We start from the raw sequence: 20,708 nt of genomic DNA on the forward strand, positions 1-20,708 counted from the left end.
AAAAAAAAAAATCCTACGAGAATTACTAAAACAACACCTACAATAAAATTGATGACAGTAACATTATCCTATAAAGGAGCTTTTCAACCCTTGCTTCTTAATAACAGCCAGATCAGCATCGTTGATACTGTAAAATTTCTTGGTATTTATATAAAGAGAAACCTTAAACGGTCCCTTTATATCGATTTGTTAAGTATGAAACTGGCCTCAGCCTGCTATGCAGTAAGATCTGTTTCGAGGAGAATTAATTTAGCATCTTTCAAAATAACATGTTTTTCTTTGTTTAAGTCTCATCTTAGATATGACCTTCCTTTTTGGTGTTCTAGTACAGCTGCCCAACGTGATTACAGAAAAGAGCAATACGGTATAATGGTTTTCCTCAGAAGAACAACACATTGCAGAAGCTACTTAAAAAATCACAGGATTTTAACTATTCCTTTTTATATATTTTATAAACTGTTTGCTTAATTTGTATACACTTACATGTTTTTCGATGTGCCAATTGTCACAGATATGCCAATTTATGTACAAAATGACATCAATAGAGCTGATGTTACTACAATGAAAAATCTGATAGGTGAATTACGAAAACTAGAAAGTTTAGTTATAAAAATGAAGAATAAATCACAGACAAAACCAATTCTTGACCAAATACCTATCAAATTAAATACGTTAACATTAGAATAAAAGAAACTTTGTTAATATTGTGATAAAAAAGGATTACATGGACGGTTTCATCTAGAAGTAATATGTCCTTTAAAACAAAAAGATAAAAACAACACCACAAAAAGACAAATCAAATACCAAATATTTTAATAATATTGTCATACGGGAGACATTAAATGAAATAGTTACTGACAAAAAAACTAGATTTGCTGCCATTCTTCTTCTTCTTTTGATTCGTTTCGAATATTGGCGATCATTCTGGCTATAATTATTTTATTAACTGATGCTGTAAATTGATTAGTTGTTGTGGAGAACCATTTCCTTAGGTTTTTTAACCCTGATATTCTTTTTTTTTCAATTCCCGCTTTTCTTGGCCTTGAAGGATTATTTTCAGTAATCTGTATTTAGTGCCGATTCTCATTATGTGTCCGAGATATTCTAACTTTCTCCTTTTAATCGTATACATCACTTCTCTTTCTTTCCCCTTTCTTCGTAGTACAGTCATGTTGGTTATCTTGTCCGTCCATGATATCCTTAGGATTCTTCTGTATAGCCACATTTTGATGGCTTCAAGTTTTTTCTCCATCGCTTCAGTGACTGTAAGTTCGTAGTATACTATCGAGAAGATATAACATCGTAGGAGCCTTACTTTTATCGGCAGATTACGGTTGTGGCTGTTTAAGAGTTTGGCCATGTTGTTGAATGCACTACTATAGATAAAGTCACGTTGAGATGGCAGTGTACGGATATAGGATAACAGCGTTGCCAATTCTACTGCCATTGTAAGTTTTGCTACTTTTGTAAAATAAGCAGGGCCAAACTCACGGTAAACTAAGATATGTTTAGGTAAGCTAAAGTTGTTAATAGAAAATTCGTGAATGAAATAAATGGTAATAATTCCTAAAATGCTTTTATACATAATACCGCAGTTAATAGGGAAAAAAATATGAAAAATATTCTACAGGTTTTTTAATGTTCTAAACGGGAGATAAGGGATAACTGATGATAATTCCTTGAAGAATTACAGCCAATTTTGCTTTGTTTATTTTTTAAAGAAAGATGAAGTTTGGAAAAAATCATTTTTTTGCCTATTTTGTTCCTCGTGCATTTTAGGGAAAAATGTTTCAAATAAATGTTGCAGATCTTAAACAGTTTTTTAATTTTTTAGTTTGTAAATTAAAATGCATAAACAAATGACTGAGATAATTGCAAAAAACCCCTAATTGAGGCCCCTAGAACACAAGGGTGTAAGTGCAGTTGCTTATCACTTAGCAACTGATATCTAACAACAGGCACGTACTTTTGGCTTCAAACTTTCTACATTAACAACAATAACACCATCAAAAATTACATGTCATTGAAAGCATGCTGAAAACTGAAAAAGTGCTACCTAGGTTTTTAAATTTATATCGAACTTTGAACAAAGATTTTTCAAAACTTTGTTTTTGGCACTTACACCCCTTGTGTTCTAGGGGCCTCAATTGTGCACTAATTTATTAAATGTTCATAACTTTATTTTTTGCATAATGACGTCTAATCTAACTACTTGAAATTATGTCGATTAATGAGTTATTTAAGTGTGCTACATTTCAACCAGATCAACTAAATATTTTATTACCTTTACTGAGAAAAGAATACCCCCGAAAAACAATTTTCAATCATCTTCATTTTCATAATCTAGTTCATCTTCAGAGTCATCGTTTAATGAAATTCTAATAGGTTCAATGTCATCTTGAATGTTGTCTACTGTCCAAAAATTATTCTCCAATTTTATAACATGGTTGACGTAATTTTTCCAATGTCCATTGTTCTGTACTTTATCATAACCTTCATAAATCAATGTTTTAACGTCGTTTTGTTTGAAACTTGAATTCTTAGAGGACACGTACCGTTTCACTTCACTCCACACCATTTCTATTGGGTTCAGTTCACAGTGATAAGGCGGAAGTCTTAAGATATGTACATCTACGCGGCATTGTTCGTCACTGTGATTCCTGTATTTTTCACCAATACAATCAATTTTGTATTTGTCATAAATATTTTTAAATACATTAGCAGTTTCCAGAAGTTCATTTTTTAAGTAATCTTCTTCAAAATAAATGTCCTTTTCATAGACCCACTTCTTAATTTGACGTTTCACCCAATATTGTTTGGGAAAATTTAATTTCCTAGAGTGATAAGATGCATTGTCCAAGATAATGACATTCTTTTTATTTTTTGGGAGATTCGGGTAATCTTTAGCACCTTTTTTGACAAGAAAAGTGATGTCAGCACCTTCAACAAATCCGTCTTTGTTTCCTGCATGGACTAAAACAAATCTTGGTCCTTTTCCGGTCGGAGTTTTTAAACCTGTGGTAAATCCATTTACGAAAGCCTGTCGGCTATTTTTTATTGTTGTATCTTGCCATACTTGCCCATTGGTTATTCCAGTATTAACCCATGATTCGTCCATATAAATGATATTGGCTCCTTCGTTCCTCAGTTTCTTTATTTCCCGGAGATAGTGACGCCTCCAAGCGACTATTTCTTGTTTTTCTATTAATATTGAATTTCTACCTTGTTTGCCATATATAAAACCCATGTCGTGCAATAGTCTTCTCAACGTACTCTTGGAAAAATTCGGAAGATGCTCCATTTGCTTAATTTTTTCTAGTACTACGTCAAGGGTTGGAGGAATATTGTCCATAAAAAAACCGTGCACTACTTGTCTTATTCTAGACCGAGTTGCTTCATCATATCTATTCTCACGACTATTCAAATAACCGGTTCTTTTTTTTCTTATAGGAGTTACGAGTGGACCATTTTTACTTTCACTTCTATATCGGAATATCGTTCGCTCAGAGACTCCAGTCATAGCAGAAACTTCCCGCACTATTGTTGATACACTTTTATCATTATTACTGTTTGATAAATAGTTAAAAACATTTAACACTATTTTTTTGCTTTCACTATTTAACAAATTACCGTTTCTGAATTTTATTACACTCGCGGCCATTTTGACACTGACACGACACAAACGTCTGATATCAACTGAAAATTCTTTTCATGACTCTCAAGTATTTACCTGAATTTATAATTGCTGGCATTAGACAATAATTTTGAATTTATAAATAGGTATATTTTTTTAATTCTAAATTATTTTTTAATGTCTGTAACTGTAAATGCAGATTATACAAATAATTATTTCATTTCCACAAATTGTAAACAATTTTGAACAGAAGATATAATTCCGAAAAGACCAGATTTCCGAAATATAACTTTCTATTTTTAAAATACCAACAGAAAAATTATATAATTAAAAAAATGTAGTATTTTTCCGTTTCACATTCATAAATATTTCCGAAATTATAATTCTTTTATAGGAGCCGGCCCATAACGTACGATTGTAGGTACGATTAAAAACTGACAACAATGTAGTTATTTCTGGCATATAGAAAGTACAGGCCTATCTCTGGAACGCTGCCATCTGAATGTGAATTATAGTATAGCCTTCTCTATTCTACATTTTACTTCTTGTGATTGATCCCATTGTTCTATCTCATAATGAACCATTCTGCAGTGTTTTAGCTTTTCTTTATCTCTATATATTTGTTAGTTAAAGCTTCTATGACTGCCCTAGGATATATCGAATTGAAGGCCTTCTCGAAATATATATATATATATATATATATATATATATATATATATATATATATATATATATATAAACAAATCAGTAAAACAACGTATACAAATTTAATATATCTATTGGTAATCTGCGAAATTTTATTACCTTAACAAAAGGTTATTTCACCAAATAAATTATGTAGCAATAATAAAACTTCCAGTTATTTTTCTCTTTTAATAGTCTATTAATATTACAAACGTCTATTGACTGTCAGAGCAACAACCATAAATCACAATAAAGTTCGACATCGCATCGGCAGCTAAGCAAGTTACCCTCTAATTGATTTTTCATAATAGTCGAAGGGGCAACTCTACCCTTATTTATTTAAAAAATATTCACTTACGTCTTTAACGAACATCAAAAAAATAATTTATACGTTGATATATAATTTTTAATTAGATTTGTAATTCTAACTTTGGATTAAAGTATACATGTGCAAAAGGTATCAAATTTGTGTACCATTTTTGCGTACCTATTTAGATGGATTGTTAGTAACACAAACATTACAACACAGTTTTCTTCATACATTTTAATGTTTAATGATATAAGTGCATGCATACAGTTTACATATAGTCTAAGTACATGCATCTAAGAATCGTATAAGTATATATTTATATAAGTATATTCGAGAGGTAAAAGTGCGGTGGCTTTCCGACAGATGCAAGGAAATTGAAGATCTGGATAAAAAGTATGATCGCTTTAATTTACATAAAAAATCAAAGAAATGACAGATTCTAGAAAAACCATATAAACAAATATCCTTAAAAATTATAAACTAGAAATTTTTACTGATATAAAGAAAAGATTGTGTCACTGAACCAATTACATCCAAAAGCTATTTAATGATGAAAGGGAAGAACTATCATTAGAAATCACAAAGGATACAGGAGGACCACCAATATAACGGGAGGAAGTCATCTATGTCATTAAAAATACGAAAAAAGGCAAAACTACCGGACCAGATGATGTTCCCATCGAATTATTAAAACTCATTGATGAAGATATTATTGATGTAATGAATGTACTAGTTAATCTAATATATCAGACTGCTACAATCCCCAGACAATGGCTGCAATCGACCTTTGTGACAATACCCAAAAAGTCAAGTGCAATAAAAATATCCTGCTCAGATAACTGAACAATACCTCAAATAACTCACACACTTAAAACATTTTTGCAAATAGTACACAGCAGAATTGTTAAAATTCTTGAATATGAAATTAGTGATACACATTTTGGCTTTAGAAATGGTATGGGCTCAAGAGATGCTTTGTTCGGCTTGAATGTGCTGGCCCAGAGATGATAGATAGGAATCAGAACGTGTACTTATGTTTTGCAAATGTTGAAAAGGCATTTGATAAGGTTCAATATAAAAAGCTTGTAGATATATTAAAAAACAAAAATATTGTTGCAGGTTCTATTTTTCTTGATGCGACTGTGTTTGTAGACAAATTGTCGTTGACATCTGGGAAATGTTCTAGAATTTTCGGTGGATTCTTCATGATTTTAGCCTACTTCACTGTTGTTTTCGGCAGCGTTTCCTTTTTTCATTTGCTGGTGTAGGCCTGTCTGTCACAGATGATGGCAAGATGCCACTCTCTATGAAGATAATCTCATTCAGAGGACATATCCCTGTTTTACTAAACCCATCCATCATATTGGTTGACATAGCAGCTGAAGGCAGACTTAATTTTAGAATGACAGGAACGTCATATATGAAAAATTCGTGGATTGTTCAGTTCACCATTCAGTTACTCGTAGCTAAATTGTAGTATTTTTTAGGGGTCCATAAACACTCCTATCTAGAGGCTGCAATTTATGCGAGCAGTGCAGAGTTAAAAATAAAACTGTAACTTGGTTTTCCTAACAAATATCTAACGCCTCGATAGAAAAGTGTGATTCATGCTTGTCGAGCAGCAAAAGTATAGGAGGCTCCTTAGAACATCTTGTGTGAAACACAAAATGCTTCACAAATTTTACAAAATGTTGTTCTTCCATCAATCTTGATGGATATGCATCGCCTAAGCTTCCGACATGTGCATCTGTAATAAAGTGTCCCTGTAGTTTACCCTTAAGAAAATAAAGAACGGAGAAATACTTGCTAAAACTGCAACAGTGAGGGTCACAAGGGTTCCTCTTTCTGCGGACGTGAGTTTGCCTATTTGCTTAAAGCCACGTCGTGTGAGTGCGACATTCCATTTGGAGAAACATATGTAATATAACAGTTGCTAATAGTTTCCAAATGCCTCGATATCACTATCAACTTATTATTCCATTGTAAAATACCAACTTAGTTCACAAATTTTTAAATGTGAGTACATCATGGGATTTGTCGACACCGGCATGGCTTAGTCGAAAAGCCCCATGAGCCAACCTGTCATTCCAAGGGCCGTATGATAGACATGCATTAAATTAGATATAAATAAATCACGTCAAATTATAGTCAATGTATGTTACTTCTCAAAAATATTCAGTGAAATTTGTAACGAACGATTTTATAGAAAATAATACGAAAATGTTGAGAACCAAAGTAATTACTTACAAAGGATGATTCTAGATTTCTCGTTCTTAGCGGCACAAAACACAAGCGACCATAAGAGCGATACTGTAAAATTAAGGCGCAAGAGTTTGCAGTTCAGATATTGTGACTTTTTTTTTGTTTCTCACTGGACATAGTAGTTTTGGCACCTTCAAAAAATAGAATAGGCAAATCTGCCTCGGCAGACTGTACTGTTTGTGGGGTACCGGACGCTCCCGCTGACATTTTTAACTGCCAGAGATGGGCAAATGAGAGGGGAGATTTCGAGAGGCGAATGGGTTGAAAGAAACGTTGTAAACATAATGTTGAGAGGAGAGAAAAAATGGAGAGAAGTACACTGTCTGATTTCTGAAGTGATGAAGAAAAATGAGCAGGAGAACAGAGGAGGAAATTGAGCCAGGGATCTAAAATTTATGGTTAATATTATTTATTGGTTTATGGCCTAACGTCTGAAACATTTTCTGATTTAAGGTATAGGTATTTATAAATTTTTAGTTTTTTATTTTAGTTGTTCATTGAGTGGCAAGACCGCTCTGGAATGGTGGTTAAGGTTTTAGCCGGAACACGCTTAATCCGGCACTACCCTGGGGTCTTCTGGCCTAGTATCCTACTCGACCGAAAGATGCCAGGGTGTCTTGTTCCGTGACGTAGATTTCCAAAAAAGAATTCGCCCACCGTTGCCTGTCAGAATTCAATGGATACCTTCTTAGGCTCTTACTGAAATGTGGTAATACGGCAATTAAAAAAAAGATATTGTGTCTACATTCGACATCTGTTACACGTTAGAGGAACTAAAGGCAATTAGACAACTAACGCCTTTAATCAACTAGCATCGGTCTCCCCTACTTATTTTGTTTTGTAGATTTTGAAAAGGCAGTGGATAAGGTTCAACATAAAAGCTTGTAGATATATTAAAAAGCAAAAATATTGACAGTCACGGTATGAAGATTATATCTAATCTATATTGGAATCAAACTGCCAAGGTAAGAGTTGACAACCAGAACACCCGAAACATGAAAATACAGAGAGGAGTCCACCAGGGTTACGTGCTGTCACCATTACTCTTTAATGTCTACAGTAAAGCGGTATTTAAAAAAGAATAATTTATTTTCTGCAATAATTGAAGTACGATCTTTAGTCTTTCTGGAACAGGAAACTTTTTCACGGCAATCATATAATTTATATGTAATTAATTAATATATATAATTTTTTATTCTGTGTCATGAGATTTACAAAAAATGGCAAAAATTGCGCAACGTTTATTTATTAAACAGATTTATAGAAACTGACTTCATTTACGACAAAACACAAAAATTGCAAGGGAAAGATACACTCTTTACCTTTAAAATGCATTGTAGATAAGACACTCTAATCAAATGATATTGAATTTTTACCGTTGAGATGATAATAATTATATTTAAAAAATTGATTGCTTGTTTGTGACAGAACTGTTCATGCTACATAAAAAGTGCTAAGAAATATTTTTGTTCGAAATTATTGTCTCAGCTCCATCTTTTGTTTAAAATATTTTTCTACTGCGTACAGATTTTTGGTAAATCGATATTTTCCGCCCCCTCTCCTAATGTAAAGGTTTTTAGTTGAAAGCCCAGGGTGGGAGTGGAAAACTTTGCGTGGAATCCCAAAATTGACTAGACTATTTAGGATTCTCAACAAATGTCTGTAAGTAAAATTTTTTCGTTTTACTTTTTAATGCGTTATAAATATTTTCATTCTAAGCATTCGTTAATCATTACGAGTGAATAAAGATATGTTCAATATTGATATTGTATCTACAAAAGAACGAAAAAGGCTGAAAGGTATCTATTTCATTCCGACCTCTTACATAAAAACTTATATTTATCTACAAATTGATTGATCACCATAAATATAAATGTTTGCATATTGAAAATGTTTGCATATGTGGACATTGGGGTCGTCGCTCTGACTATAAGAAATTAATGAAAAGGGAGAGTAAACTGTGAACAACGCACCGTTCAATATATTCAACCGATCAATCAACGGAAAGCTTCTCTCGTTAATGAGGTTATCAATGAATGTCGACATTTTTCGGTGTGATTGACATTTAAACAATAATGTGGTTAAGTCGGAGATGACTTGCTTATTAATAAGTTTTTAAATAAATTCGAAGTTACGGCTTTCTTCTGTTATTTCCGGTCAATTAATCCTGTTATATTAAAAATCTAGAATATATATATATATATATATATATATATATATATATATATAAACTTTTTTAATATCTGTAATAATTGTCACTTAATTAGTGATTAAAAGTTTCGACTATTTGCCATTTTGATTAGAGGTTGTGCTCAGGGATTACACTCATTTACACTACACTATTCAAATATTGTTCTACAGTACCATCGGGTTGATAATATAACATATTATTACAAAGAATATAGTATCTATCTATCTATAGCCCAAAATATATTCATGTGTCGAATATAGGCCTCTCCCATTTGTCTCTGTCTTCTGTTTGTCGTTTCCACATTGGACCTGCGCTTTGCTCAATGCCATCTTTCGATCTCATTTGCGGTCGACCTCTTGACCTTTTTGCTGTATATGGTCTCCAGCGGCCAATTTCTTTATTCCATCTTCCATCCTGATATCTTTCGTTATGCCCAGCACATTTCCATTTTAATTTCAATGCATGTTCGACAGCGTCTGTTGTTTCGGTTTTGCATCTTATCCACTTGTTCCTCTTTTTATTTCTCAACGATATTCCCAACATTTGTCTTTCCATAGCTCTTTGAGCTTTCTTTATTCTATCTAAGTTGCTCTTGGTACACGTCCACGTCTGGGCACCATATGTCAGAACAGGTAGGACGCATGCATTAAATACCTTCGTTCTTAATTTTAAAGGAATTTTTTGGTTTTTGATGCTATATGAGAGTTTTCCTAATGCAGTTCACCCCATTCTTATTCTTCTGGTTATTTCTTTAGTCTGGTTACTTTTGTCTGCTCTGATAGCTTGTCCTAAGTAAATATATTCTTGGACGTGTTCTATGTTTGTTCCACCTATGGTAATTACTGATCTGTTTTCTGTATTAGTCATTATTTTAGTTTTCTTTAGATTCATTTTTAGTCCTTTCTCAAGAGATGTTTTTTCTAGGTCTGAAATCATTATTCGTAGTTGTTCCATAGTTGTTGCTATCAGGAGTACATCATCGGCGAATCTTAGATGATTTAAATATTTCCCGTTTATACAAATCCCTTTATTGTCCCAGTCTATAGATTTAAAAATATCTTCCAACGCCAGAGTAAATAGTTTGGGTGAGATTGTATGCCCTTGTCTGACACCTCTTCAAATTCTCTTCTACAAATCATCATTTTGGTGCTACAGCCCTTAGAGGGCCTCGACCTTCTCAAGCTTTCTACGCCATTCTATTCTGTCCCTCGCTTGCATTTTCCAGTTGCCGACTCCGATCTTCTGGGCATCTTGTGTTACCCCGTCCATCCACCTCAGTTTTGGTCTACCCCGTCTTCTCATTTCCACGGGTTGCGCTGTTAGAATCTTTTTTATCATGTTTGACTCAGGGGCCCAGGCTACATGTCCTGCCCACTGCAGGCGGTTTCGCTTAATTATAGTGGTAATATCTTTACCACCAAACGTATGCTTGTAGATATTCTGCAGTTCAAAGTTGTATCTACGCCTCCATATTCCGTTCTCACAGACCGCTCCGAATATCTTGCGTAGCACCTTTCTTTCAAAAATGGATAGAGCGGATTCATCTGTTTTCGTTAGCGTCCATGCCTCTGGTCCATATGTGAGAACGGGGACTATCAGTGTTCTATACAGCCTTATACGAGTTTTTTGAGACAGACGTTTGTTAGCTAAGTACTTTGATAGACCATGATAACACCTGTTTGCAATTATTATTCTCCTTTTTATTTCCTCAGATGTGTTATTATTGGGGTTAACCGATGTCCCTAGATATATGAACTCTTTGACTGCTTCGAAGTTTCTAGTCTAACTACCTGTTAGAAAACGATATATATTTTGAAGAAAGTTATTTAAAAAATGAACTGTTAGAAGTGTTAAAATCATTTTCTATTAAAAAAGTATATGTTTGTGACGCATTGGCCGAGGACATGGGACATACCTACAGTGTTACGCCTTCCGCCCTACTATTGTTTATTTAATCCCATAGAGCATATGTGACACCAACTAAAGTCAAATGTTAGGTCACAAAATGTTTCTCCGACTTTAAGTGGTAGTGTAGTCGAATTAATAAGGAAATGTGTTGATGATATCTCCCCAGAAAGTTGGAAAAATTCAGTACGCCATGTAATGAACGTAGAAAATTCATATGTTACTTTAAATCACATAATTAAACCAATTGCTATTAATCTTGAAGATGATAGCGACAGCAAAACAGAATTAGGTATTTAGGAATTCATAAATATATTTTGGTTATTTTGGGTATTTTTTTTGTAAATATTAACTTATATATTAAAAAATATTTGTATATATTTTTCTATATTTTTTTTTTCAATTCATCTATTTTTTGTACATTATGTATTCGTTTGTATGTATATACTGTAAATAAAACTATTATTACTGTACATTTTTAACGATATCCGATTAGGAAGAGCAAAACTTTTAAACACGCCAGTTTTTTGCTAACAGTCCTAAGCCTGTAAAAAGTGTGAATGAAATTACCTTTCTGAATTTAGATCCATATACTACAATTATTCACGTAGAACAAAAAAACTACTTTCTTAAAGTAAAATTGTTAAAAATTGTTCAATTATTAAGTATATTCACTTGAACAACCTGAAAATACCATATGAAATAATTTAATAAATTTTTATAATCGTGTATTACACAGCTACCAATGAAATATATTAAATAACAAACTTTCTGAAGTGTGACCCTGTGTACTTCGTTAGTTTATTGAGAGACTCTCGTATACACAATAGGATCAACTCAGGTAACCATTAAGCACTCAATTATTTTTCGTGAAACAAACTATAACATAAACTTAAGTCAAATATCTAAGAGGTCTTAAACTCACCCGATCAAGTCTCTAACCTAATTGGTTTCTTGAAAGACATTCAGTTGTTCAACAGAATATGACCCCTTGTTTTTCATGTATTTTACCTTTAACCTATAACTTAGTGATAAAACTATTGTATTATTTAGTCATAGATTCTAAGTTTATAGATTAAATATAGCAATGAGTGACATGTGCTTATTGTAATTATTGTACACAATATTGTTAGTGTCAATGGTCATTGCAGTCAAGGCACATTAGTTTAAATAAAAAAAAATATTTAATATAACTCAATTAAAAATAGTCCAAAAATAAGTCAACTTCAAAAAATGGTAAGTAAAACACTCCCATAACATGATTATTTATAGATATCACCCACCGGCTCTCTATATAATTTGTTTTGCCAAAAAGTACTAAACTTTGAGGACATCCACTTCGATATAAAAGATTAGGAGTTAATTCTGGCTTATCACGAATAATTGACTCCGAAAAGGCCAATTGGCTAAAGCCGGTGTGACATTTAACCTGTTGAAGTGGGAAAGCAGCTTTTCGCATTTTTTTCTCGACCTGCCACTGACTTTCTACTACATTTTCGTCGTAAGTGGAATCGAGTGTGTGACACTGATTGATGCAAGGATCAGAGATAAATTAGATCGGTCGTTGGCGATAACATAGTGCATGATGAATTCGCTGAGATATGGCCCGAAAGATTACACTCCACGAGCACCAAAGGAGACAAGAGTCTACACCAAAGCGGACACAAATCTATTCCGCACGTTGCCAATTTTCACAAGAAATAGTTTTTGCCATACTTTTATGAAATATATACTTTAGCTAAATGGTATGAACCGGTTTACATTTAGCAATGTAAAATTAAATACTTATAATTTAGTGTCAGTATTTTGCGTGAACTTTTTTTTGAACCTATTCTCTATCCTTCCATTGTTGGATGTAGGTCTCCCCCAGTTCTCTCCATCTTTCCCTATCTTAAGCTGTTCTCTGCCATGTGGGACCTCCTTGTTTCCTGATGTCATCTTTCCACCTCATCTGTGGTCTGCCTCTTGATCTCTTTGCATTATATGGACTCCACTTTCCGATGGCATTGTTCCATCGTCCGTCTTGGAGACGTTCATTGTGTCCATCCCATTTCCATTTCAGTTTTGCTGCTTGTTCTATCGCGTTTACTGTCTTTATTCTGGTTCTGATCCACTGGTTACGTTTTCTATCTTTAAGTGATATACCCAACATTTGTATCTCCATCGCTCTTTGTGCCTTCGTTATCCTATCCAAATTGGCCTGTGTAAATGTCCATGTCTGTGCTCCGTAGGTAAGCACCGGTATTATACAGGAGTTATATACCTTGCTTCGTAAGTATAGTGGGATTGTTTGATTTTTTAGAACGTAAGAAAGTTTTCGGAACACTGCCCATCCCATTCTTACTCGTCTCGATATTTCGGCTGTTTGATTTTCTCTGTTAGCTCTGATTGCTTGTCCTAGATAGATATACTCATTTACCTGTTCTATTTTTTCTGTTTGTATTTTTATTGCCTCTTGGTCTTCCGTGTTTGTCATTACTTTTGTTTTGTTGAAGTTAATTTTTAGGCTTTTTTGCAGTGATTTTTCATGAAGTTCATTCAGCATTAAATCTAGTTCTTGTCGTTCCGAGGAGATCAGGAGTATATCATCCGCATATTTAAGGTGATACTTTCCGTTAATACATATTCCTCTGTTTTCCCAATCTGTTGATTTTACTATATCTTCGAGGGTCAAGGTAAACAGTTTAGGTGAAATTATATCGCCTTGTCGGACTCCTCGTTTAACTTTTATATTATCCGTTATTAATTTGTCGTCCAGAATTACGGTCATGGTTGCGTTTTGGTAAATATCATGTATCAATTGTCGGTATCTTGAATCTATGCTACTATTGACCAGAGCTTCTTCCACCGCCCAGTGTTCAATGTTGTCGAAAGCCTTTTCATAATCTATGACTGCTAAGTACAGCGGAAGGTTGTATTCATTGGTTTTCTCAATTAAGATTTTAAGCGCATGTAGATGGTCAATTGTGCTGTATCCTTTCCGGCTGAATCCGGCCTGTTCCACTGGTTGGTAGTTATCAAGTTTATAGGTTAGTCGGTTGTTTATTATTCTTGTGAAGGTTTTATATAGTTGTGACAAAAGGGAAATAGGACGGTAGTTGTTTAGGTCTGTTCGGTCTCCTTTCTTATGTATTAAGATTGTGTTGTCATTTCTCCATTGTTTAGGTATTTTACCTTCAAACAGACATTTGTTGAACAGTATTTTTAGCATTTTTTTTATCGTGTCTCCTCCTTTTTTTAGCAGTTCCGCCAGTATTTTGTCCTCACCGGCCGCTTGATTTCTTTTCATGTCGTTTATGGATTTTTCGATTTCATCTTCAGTTATTTCTGGTAATATCTCTGAGCCAATATTTTGTATTTTCCTCGAGAGATTCTGTTTAGATGATAGTGGTGGGTCATTTTTAGAACTGTATAGGTCTGTGTAATATCTTTCTGTGATTTTTACTATTTCTCCTAGATTTTTTTCTTCATTGTTCTCAGCTTTAAGCCTAATTAGTTTTCTTTTTCCTATATTGGTCTTCATTGTTTTTAAACTTTTGTTCTTCTCTATGATTTTCTTAAAATTATATTATGCCAAATATATATTTACACATGCACTTCAGCTCTTTTTCGCTTTCACTTTCCTAGGAGGATTTTAAAGATATTAATGGTTATCATCATGTGGTTTGCCAATTTTTCCTCTCTTTCCTCTTCCTATCTCTTTTCATCTGTTTTAGTGTATGCACTATTTCCATTACAAAAGCATCATCCTCTACCGTTTCCTTCAAAAAATTTCGAGACAACAAATCAGCTATCAGCATTTCCTTACCTGGCTTATATTTTCCATTTAAGTCATATTTTATTAATTTCACCTTCGTAGTTCAAAGCCCACAACCTTTCAACTCATATAGTCTTTATAGATCTGACAAAGGCATACGATAGTGTACCACTTTCAATGCTTTGGGTAGCAATGGAAAAACAAGGAATAAGCAAAAAAATATACAAGCAGTACAACAGCTCTACAAACATATGACGGCAAACATTAAAACGAAATAGATTAACTAGAGAAATTCCTATTAGTAAGGGCCTAAAGCAAGGCTGCTGCATAGCACCTACACTCTTCAAAATATATCTAAATGATGCACTCTTAGTGTGGAGAAGAAAGTGCTGCAATATGGGCATCCCAATCGGAGATGATAGATTGTACACGATACACTTCGCTGACGCCCAAGCCATTCTAGCTGAAGACGAGAGTGATGTAGGCTACATGCTTAGAAAACTGGAAGATGAGTATACCAAATGGGGCCTCACAATTAATATACAAAAAACTGAGTACTTAGTTGTAGGAGAAAAACCAGAAAGCCTACAAATCGAAATGGGAACTATAAAACCAACAGACAATTTTAAATACTTGGGAGTCCAAATAACATCAAAAGCAGAAAGTAGCGAATAAATACACTCCAGGATTGGCCTGTACAGGCCAATATTGTGAGAAACAAATACAAACAAACAAAAACAAACAATACGTGAGAAACGAAGATATTCGGAAAGAAATGGAAATCGATCTAGACATAATAGATACAATTGAAGCCAAAAGACTTAACTGGTATGGACACCTTCAGAGAATGCCTGAAAATAGATGGCCAAAAAAAATACAAGAATGGACTCCGCTAACTAGAAGAAAACGAGGTAGACCAAGACGATCCTGGAGTGACGATGTCGACGATGCAATGACCGCCAGAGATCTAACAACTGAAGATTGCTTCGACAGAAAACGCTGAAAATTAGGATGCGAGAAGCGGCGCCAGCTGTAGAAGACTCGCTTGTTATATATATATATATATATATATATATATATATATATATATATATATATATATATATATATATATATATATATATATATATATACCTTTATAGGTTGTAGTCTAGGAGAGTATACTTCTACTATGCCTTTTTTCTTTATCGAAATCAATGGTTTATGATATGTGAAAAACTTCTCTATTATAAATAAAATTATAAAATTTAGTACAATAAAATAGGACTGCATTTAGTTTCTTTTTAATTTGGCTAAATCTGGTTTTACAATCGGTTAAAGATATAAAAGCAAAAGATACAGGTTTAAGATTTTGTAATAATACACATCCAACACCATTTTGATTTGAATCTGTTTGACTTGAATTATTATTGGATTATTTTCATCAAAATTTGCAAGAACTGGTGGTGAGCAAATTAACTTTTTCATTAAATTAAATGAGTATGTGTGACTTCTAGTCCACATCCAAACTGTATTATTTTTTAACAATTCTCTTAATGGGGTTGATACATCCAATAAATTTGATGCAAAATTGCAGTGGTAATTAATCATGCCCAGTATTATTTGTAACTTTTTTTATTACTGGGTTCTTCCTAATTTAGAATCTAAGTCAGGTCTTATACCATCTTTATTAAATGTATTTCTAAAATATTTTACTTGAGTATTCTATACTGTATCTTATTAGGAATAAATTTTACTTCAATATTTCTAGCATGTTCTAATACTTTATTAAGGATTCTATCATGTTCTTTAAGACCATCTGCAAATATTAAAAAAGATAATCAAAATAGATGAGACATCTATCAATATCACCAAAGTTTTTTAAGTTAATTCTTTAAAAAAAATCAGGAGCAATATTTAGTCCAAATGAAAGTCTATCAAATTTCCAAAATTCCAAAAGGAGTTCTATGTAAATGCACAAACTCTACTGAACCCCTCATCAAGCTGAACTTAATAGAATAGCTCTTTAAAGTTTAAAATAGAAAAATAACATTTTTTAAATTTACTGCGTATCTCTTCAATAGTAGGTCTTAAACAATATTCCTTTAAATCTGTTGGTTTAAATCTCTAGGATCCAAACAAATTCTTAATATTTTATCAGCTTTTTCAACTATAACCATTTTGCCCAACCACTCTGTAGGACCCTCACATTTAGATATAATGCCACGTTTTTTCTAAATCTAACAGTTCATTTTTTAATCTATCTTTAATGGATAAAGGGACCTTTTGTAGGGCTTAGCCACAGGAACAAAATTCTCTTTAATTGTTAGTTTACACTTTTGAGGAAATTTACCTAATCCAGTGAATACATCAAGATTTTGTTAAATAAAGTCATCTTTTGTTATATTTAAATCTATGTTATCTACTCTTTGTATTAAATCTAAATCTAAAAATGATTTTAAATCTAAAATTAACAAAAGGTTATCTATATCTATACCAAATTCTAGTTGACATATTTTCACTTTAAATAAATATCTTAGTGTAATAATGCCAACAGGTTTTATTTTAAATTTTACATAAGCTTCTAACCTCATTTTGCACTGAATTATCTCATGATTTTTATTGACTTTATTCAAAAAGTAGATTTATATAATGTTTACCTGTGAACCTGTATCTATTTAAAAGTCTATTCCATATTGCTCAATTACCTTTTAGACCATTTCATATTTCCTTTTATTTTATTTACCTTAATTGATGTTACCATAAATTCTTCCCGTACACTGTCCATATCTACTTTTCGAATCTTCTGAAATCCTCTTACGATCCTGTTCTTACACATTGTTTCGAAATGGTTGTAATACAAACATTGTATTGCACATTGCACATATTACCAAATGCTGGACATTTTTGGAACTCATAAGCATGACCATATTTTCTGTACTGACCAGTTTTCCTCCTGTTCCCATCGTTTACTTCTTCCAGTATTAAAGTTGTTAATTGAAGCTTTTTCCCGTTTTTATCATTTGATTAACATTTCTTCCTTTTACAGAATTATTTTTCACTTTTTATTAAGTATTTGTCTTGGCTGCACTTCTTTAAACTGTATTTTTAAAATTTCATATGTTCTACACATGTCTATTACCTTTTGTAAGGTTAACTCATGATTCTGCAACATTTTCTTTTGTAGATCTTAATTGATTGTTCCTAAAACTAGTCCATCCCGGAATATTGAGTATAGAACATCTCAAAATTCACAATTTATTGCCAATTTACGCAAATCAGTTAGATAATTATTAAATTTTTCTTGTTTTCCATTGTTGAATAAAAATCTTTCGTAGATCACATTCTTTTTAGATGTGAAGTAATTCTCTAATTCATCCAATACTGTATCATACGAGAAAATCGTATTTTTTTTTCTCTGTGCATCTGATAACTTTTAGATGTTAAACACATCAAGTCCTTCATCTCCCAACAAATTTAAGAGTAAAGCAATTTATACCGTGTCTTTATTTTCGTCCTTGCTACTGCTTACTTACTTACTCCGTGGAGTTACAACTCTTCGTGGGTTTTAGTCGACTCGACAATATGCCTCCACTGTTTTCTGTCTTGAGCTACCTCCATCCAATTCTCCACGCCCATAGTGCTTAGGTCTCCTGCTATATTATCTCGCCACCGGAGACGAGGGCGTCCGCGTGGTCTTCTTCCAGTTGGGAGTTCCTCCCACACCAGTCTTACTGTTCGTTCATCAGAATGTCTTCTGAGGTGTCCTGCCCATTGGAGTCTTCTGGACTTTATTTCTTTTATGATGTTGGCGTCTGGGTAAAGTTCTTCGAGCTCTTTGTTAGTTCTTATCCTATATTGTCCTCATGCTTCATCTAGCACAGGGCCAAAGATCTTCCTTAGGATTTTTCTGTCCCAAACACATAGTCTCTCTTCGTTTGCCTTGGTTATCGTCCACGTTTCGCTTCCATATATCACAACGGGTCGTGTTTTATAGACCTGTATCTTCATACAGGTCGCATCTTTCGGTTTTGGAGGACAAAAGACATCTGTTGCCGGCCTGGATCCTGTTGTTTATTTCTTGTGATCCATTATTGTCTTCAGTTATTGTTGTTCCAAGATACTTGAATTCTCTAACGCGCTCAAAGTTAAAGTCATCGATGGTGATGTTCTGACCGATTCTGTCTCTGCTTTGGTTATTGCGGCTCATATACATATATTTCGTCTTGATTTCGTTGATTTGGATCATCTTCTCTGCTTCCTTCTCGAACCTCACGAAAGTCTCCTTCATCCTTAATCGTGTGTTTCCTATTAGATCGATATCGTCTGCAAATGCCAGTAGTAAGTTTGGTCCTTCTCGATGAAATACTGTATTTGGTTTTTCAGTTCTTGCACTTCTGATTATGTGTTCCAGAGCCAAGTTGAAGAGTTGTGGTGAAAGTGCACCTCCCTTTTTTAGTCCATTGTTTATTTGAAATGTTTCCGAGTATTGTTGTCCAACTCTCACCTTACATCGTAACCGTTTTATACACATCCGGATCAACCTGACTAGTTTTTTTGGAAAGCCAACCTTACTATTGGCCAAGAGGTAAATTTCAAATGACTTTTTGAATCGCCAAAAGTTCTCTGTCACTTTACCTTTAAATGATAATGGTTGAGATTTTATATATATATATATTTAGGGATTACAGTATTCACTGCCTTCCCTCGCTCAACCGTTTCCATCTCTCTCTGTTGTTCCATTCTCCATCGTTTAGGCCTCTCTTACTCATGGCGTCGTCTACTTCGTTCCTCCAGGATTTTCGGGGTCGTCCTCTTTTTCTCCTTCCTATGGGGCTCCATTCGGTTATTCTCTTACATGTCCATACCACTTTAATCTTTTTTGTTCTATATATGTTAGTATGTCCGTTTCTATTGATGTTCTTTGCTTTATTTCGTCATTACTTCTCCTATCCATTCTTGTTACTCTGCAGCATCTTCGCAGGCATTCCATCTCTGTTGCTACTATCTTACTGCTGTTTTTCTTGTTTATGATCCAATTTTCAGCCCCGTATGTCATAAAACTTCGCACTAATGTTTTATAAATCTGCGTTTTTGTCTTCATATTTAGGTGTCTATCCCACCATACTGAGTTAAGTTGTCGGATTGCTGTTCTTATTTGTCCTAATCTTTGTGTAATTTTTTCCTCTGTTGTTGCCTTTTTCGTAATTATGAACCCCAGGTATTTGAATTTATCCTTTCCTTACATTGTTACGTTGTCATCAATCTGTAGATCTTCTATGTCTTCTTCACTTCTAGATAGGTACTCTGTTTTCGCGAGGTTAATATCTAGGCCAGCCTTGGTATATTCTTCTTGTAGTTTCTTCATCATGTAGCTGAGGTCGTCTTGGTCTTGTGCAATCACTACCTGATCGTCTGCAAAGCTTAACGTATATAGGTATTTGGTTGAGATTTTCTAAAGTCTATATCGTTCTAATTGTAGCAACTTTTTGTTTTAATTTATTTTGGAAGCAACAGACTGTTGTACATCTTTATTACTATTACTTTCAGCAATACAGTTTGATGATAACCTATTCTAAAGTGTCTAACCTCTACTTCTGCCATGAGACCTCGAGCCGCCTGTCCCATGTCATAGATCTGTCAGGACTTTACATTCATGAGCTATTCAGTGTCATGACAATAACCATTAAAAGAATATTTAAAGTCTATTTTAACCATGATTTACCAATAAGCAGAATATCGATTGTTTTGTTGTTTAAATATTGCACTTAACTGAATTTCATATTTAGTTGATATTGTCAAAACTTAAAGCTCACTCCGCATATGAAAAAGCGGAAGTACTCGGTTTATGTGTTTAACGGTAATCTTGGATAGTAAATCTAAGTACGATTTTTAATGTTTTGGTTACGGATTTAAATGCTTACAGTTAGTACCATAAAAATATTTTAAAACTTGATACAAATATCATCCAATGAAAGTGGACAGC

Source organism: Diabrotica undecimpunctata, chromosome 7, assembly GCF_040954645.1.
Source record: "Diabrotica undecimpunctata isolate CICGRU chromosome 7, icDiaUnde3, whole genome shotgun sequence".
Taxonomy (NCBI): Eukaryota; Metazoa; Arthropoda; class Insecta; order Coleoptera; family Chrysomelidae; genus Diabrotica; species Diabrotica undecimpunctata.